Raw genomic sequence first — 5,472 nt, 5'->3', positions numbered from 1 at the left:
AGATGCCAGTGTTTGTTGTTATGCTATACCTCAGGCTTTAATTTAATTTTCAGTCCGTTTTGTTTTTAAACTCTCTTTCCTTCTCTACAGACCTGTCCTGGCCTTTCCTGTATTTAAAAAAAAAAAAAAGTTCAGGGCCTGCTCATTGGCTGAGTATCTGTGCTCATACATGGCAAAAGAACCCACCAGTGGTGAGAGTGGGGGGTGTCCATTCACTCAGGCACCCCCTCTAGTCACCAGAATGGAGGTGTGCAAACAGTGGGCGGGGTGCCAATGAGCTGAAAAAAAAAAGAAAGAAAATCAGAACAAAGCAAAGCAAAACTGACAAAATATATTGTCCACCTTTGCTCCAAGGTTCCCGTGGCGTTTTTCCATGGTGTTTCTGCTCCCCCGCCTGGTCTTGCCATTTGGTCTCGCCCAGGATGTGGGTTCCAGGCCTCTGAGCCTGACAGATTCAAAAGTATGTGATTTCTTACTTTTGGCTTCATGTTCCACTAGCTATAAGCCTTCACACTTTAAAAATATTCCTAGCTCTGTGGTTCCAAGTTTTGGAGTTCTGCCATGGCTCTGCTTTGCCTGGTATTCTGTGGTATGGTTGACGGCGAACTTCACTGCACCTCCAATCTAGCTGCCATCAAGCCCCGCCTCTCCCAGAATAAACTTTTAATATTTGTCATATTTTTCTTGGAATTATGATTATACTTACAAAGATCTATAGTTCCACTGGACCAATTGATCTTACAGGAAGACTTGATCTTTTTCATTGACCCTCCCATTTATCAAGCATGATATCCTTTCCAGGGACTGGTCCCTTCTGATTACATGTCTCAAGTATGAGAGACAAAGTTTTGACATCTATGCTGCTAAGATGCACTCTGGCTGTACTTCTTCCAACATAGATTCTTTTTTTTTTTCTGGAAGTCCATGGTATTTTCAATATTGAAATCCAATATCAAAATTCTAGGGTCTTCCTTTTTCATTGTCCACATTTCATGTGCATATGTGTGTATTTTAAAGTGTTGAAGAGCAAAGATGTCAGCTTATGGACTAAGGTGTGCCTGACCCAAGCCATGATATTTTCAATAACCTCATATGCATATGAAAGCTGGACAGTGAATAAGGAAGAATGTAGAAGAGTTGATTTTTTTTTTTTAATAAATGTTTTATTGTGTATTGAGTGATATTTTATATGGGGAAACATTAGTTTTGCATTCATTCTATTGTACATCGTTTCATTGCCTTACTTACCATCCTGTCCATGCATCAACCCCCAGCGAAAGGGAATACCTTGCATGCCCCCTCCCCTGTACCCCACTGTCCTCAGCACACAGCCCCTTTCCCTCTCTGGGTCTCAGCTCCTCAGGTACTCCATCTCTTCACATCATCCTCTCTGTCTCCATCTCAGACCTCACTGCTTCTCTGGGTGGGGTCCTGCTCTCCACTCTTCTCCATTGATGGTCCCAGGGCCCTCTGCTCCTAGACTGAAAGGTTAGTCACTCCCCTCATTGCTATAAAATATCCGCCTTTACGCTTCAGTCCTCACAATCAGTCCTGGTAACAATTTTCACCATTGCATCACATGAGACCCTTCTGCATTTCTTTTCATCAGCACTTCCTAGACAGGTTAGGTATTATTTAGAAGAGTTGATGCTTTTGAGTTATGGTGTTGGAGAAGAATATTGAAAGTGCCATGGGCTGACAAAAGAACAAACAGATCCATGTTGGAAGAAGTGCAGCCAGAGTGCTTCTTGGAGGCCAAGATGGCCAAAATTCATCTCTCATACTTCGGACATATTATCAGTAGGGACCAGTCACTGAAGAAGGATATCATGTTTGGTAAGGTGGAGGGTCAGAGAAAAAGAGGAAGACCCCCAGTGTATTGGATTGGCAAAGTGGCAGTGGGCTCAGGTGTGGCAACAATTGTGAGGTTGGCCCAGGACAGAGCAGTGTTTCGTTCTGTTGTACATAGGGTCACTAGAAGATGGTATCGACTCTACGGCACCTAACAACAACAATAAAAATGAGTCTATTGGAAATAACATGACTTGCATCAGGTGTACATTAATCCTCAAACTGTTTCTTTTTTCTTGAACACTTTAAAGAAATCTTGTGCAGTAGATTAACTTAATGAAATACATCACTTAATTTCTTGGCTGTTTCTTCCATGAGTGTTGATTGTAGATCCATGTAAAATGAAGTCTTTGACAATATAAAACTTTTCTCCATTTATCATGATATTATTTATTATTCCATTTGTGAGGATTTTTGGTTTCTTTACATTGAGATATAACTCATACTGAAGACTGTGGTCTTTGATCTTCAAAAGTTAGTATTTTAAGCCCTCTTAGTTTCCAGTAAACAAATTTGTACATTTGTACATTCAATCAAACCTGATGCCACACTTGTCTTCATATTGTCCAGTTTCTCAAATTATTTGCTCAGTATACAGGTTGAATAAGTATGGTGAAAGAAAACAACTCTGTTGCAAACCTTTCTTGTTGTTAAGTGCCTTCGAGTTGGTACATTTCATTCTGCATAATGTTCTAGAGTTCCATCATGTGTGTCGGTAATAATTTGCCCCTTTTTATAGCAGAATAATATTACAGGGTAAGAATATATCACAATTTTGTTTAACCATTCATCCATCAAAAAATATGGGTTATTGAGCAGTTGGAGTTATTATATTATAAGAGGTGCTAAGCACATTTTTATGTAGGTTTTTGTTGTTGTTGTTGTTTTTTAACTTAAGTGTTCATTTCTCTAGGACAAATGTCTAAGAGTAAAATTCTGGTCCAATTGGTAGTCACTTGTTTAATTTATTAAGAATCTTATGAACATTTTTATAGGGAAGCTGAACAATTTTATAATTTCATCAGCAATGAAGAGTGATAGTTTCTCTACATCCCCTCAAGCTTTCGGCATTGTCATTATATTTTACTTTAGAAATTCTAATAAGTGTATACCAAAAATCCACATCCATCAAATCAATTCCTACTAACAGTAAAATGATATATGGTTTCCTAGGTTGTACATTTATGGCAGCAGATAGTTTCAATTTTCTTCCTAGATCCTGCTGGTGAGTTTGAACTGCTGATCTTTGGTATGCTGTCCAGTGCCTGTCCTATAATGCCATAACAGAATCCTTAAAATGTGTATTATGATATTTAATTTTGGTAAATTTAATTTACCTTTGCCTAATGGTGTCCTGGTATGGCGCTGTGGGTTAATGCACCAGACTGCAAAGCCGTTTGAACTGCAAGGTCGGCAGTTCAAACTCACCAGCTACTCCTCAGGAACCCTATACAGAGTCACTATGGGTTGGAACCAACTTGACGACACTTCACAACAACAACAATGGATATTATATGGTCTCCTGGTATGGCAATGTAGCATCAGCACTGGATTGTGAAACACAAAGTCAGTAGTCCAAACCCACCAACCTCTCCTCAGAAACCCTGTACAGGGTCACTATGAGTCAGAACTGACTTGACAGCACTTAACAACAATGGATATTATAGTGAAGTTATTTTCATAAAAAGACTTCTTTCATCAGTCTACTTAGTCCTATGATGTTAAATCTTGTTGCAGAGAAATGTGGGTTAGTAGTCTGATTTTATGAAGTCCGTATACTCACATCAAACTGTCATTGCTATCCTGATATAATCACAGCAGTGGTAAAGTCAGTAGTTGTCAAGCTGTAATAGTTAGCATTCAGTGTCAACTTGACTAGGCCAGGATTTCCGGTGCTTTAGCAGTTAACATTTGTTTATTCCCAAGGTGATGAAACCTAATTCAAGCATAATTATTTTTATGACTACTAGCTATGAGTTGACAATCAATTGAAAGGATTTTTCCTTGGGGGTGTGGCTTGCTCCTAATACAATAGACATGCAAGAAACGTTTGAATCGCAGGGTTTGGGGTTCAAAGTTGGTTTGAGTCACAAAGTTGGTGGTTCAAGCTCCCCAGTCACTCCTTGGAAACCCTATACAGGGTCGCTATGGTTCAGAACCGACTCTATGGCATTTAACAACAACAATAGATATATATAAAAGAAACAAAATCTAGAGAAACAAAATCACAAGGATGAGTTTTCTAAATTGATGTTGTTGTCAGGTGCCATCCAGTTGGAACCAACTCATAGTGACACTATGCACAGCAGAATGAAACAATATCCAATCCTGAACCAACCTCACTACCGCCGCTACACTTGATGCCATTAATGATGCCACCTAGCTGATCCATCTCATTGGGGGTCTTCCTCTTTTTCTCTGACCCTCCATCTTACCCAGCATGACATCCTTTTCCAGCGACTGTTCCCTCCTGACAATATGTCCAGAGTATGAGAGACGAAGCTTAGCCATCCTGGCCTCCAAGTAGCACTCTGGCTGCACTTCTTCCAAAACAGATCTATTGGTTCTTTTGGAAGCCCATGGTACTCTTAGTATTCTCCTCCTACACCACAATTCAAAGGCATCAATTCTTCCACGATCTTCCTTATTCACCATCCAGCTTTCACATCCATATGAGGTTATTGAAAATATTATGGCTTGGGTCAGGCGTACCTTAGTCCTCAAGGTGATATATTTGCTCTTCAACACTTTAAAAAGTTCCTATGCAACAGATTTGCCTAATGCAATACGTCATCTCATCTCTTGACTGCTGCTTCCTCTAATGTTGATAGTTGATCCAAGAAGAATGAAGTCCTTGACAACTCTTGGGGACGACATAAAATGCACTAACTGAGAAGCTGAGGCCTTGTGACCTGGACGAAAATCCAAACCCATGGCCCTCCTTGGTATTGTGAGCCATGAACCCTGAGGGCCCAGGAAGTGACCTCCTGGTGTCCCGGGTTCATTGGTGTTTGTGAACTCACTGGGTGGCTACCTCTGTACAAGCCCTAATATTGTTCATTCTATGCTTCTAACTCCAGTAATTGTAGCTTCTGAGAAAATGGTTTTTATAATGCCTCTCTTAATGTCTCCACTGTGTTGGCAGTGCGTAAGGACCTGGGAACAAATTTTTCTGAGGTACAAGCAATAGCCACCTGGAATGAGTGTCAGAACTGCTCCTTATTTGATTATTCAGTTATGTATAATATTAAATTTAGAATATGAGCTCTTGGTATCCATGTAAAACTGAATTTCCCTCTAGAACCGAGACAGTAAAACTTCCTCAGGGGACTAACAAGGACAGGTTTACTGGGATTAAGCATGGAGGTTCTGGAGAGGAACTGCCCGGGGTATTCACTTGAGGTGAATATTGGATTAAAGGACAATGGTGGCAACTCCCTCAGACCGCCCTGGGTTTAATCCGTTTGATCCAGATGCTCTTCTTCCCCCTGAAGGTTGTTGTTGTTGTTGTTGTCAGGTGCCATCGAGTCGGAACTGACTCATAGTAACCCTATGCACAGCAGAATGAAACAATGTTCGATCCTGGGCCAATCTCACTACCGCTGCCACACCTGAGTCCAT

The sequence above is a fragment of the Chrysochloris asiatica genome, unplaced genomic scaffold, assembly GCF_000296735.1.
Source record: "Chrysochloris asiatica unplaced genomic scaffold, ChrAsi1.0 scaffold00013, whole genome shotgun sequence".
Classification (NCBI taxonomy): domain Eukaryota; kingdom Metazoa; phylum Chordata; class Mammalia; order Afrosoricida; family Chrysochloridae; genus Chrysochloris; species Chrysochloris asiatica.
Note: the sequence above shows the minus strand (reverse complement) of the source record.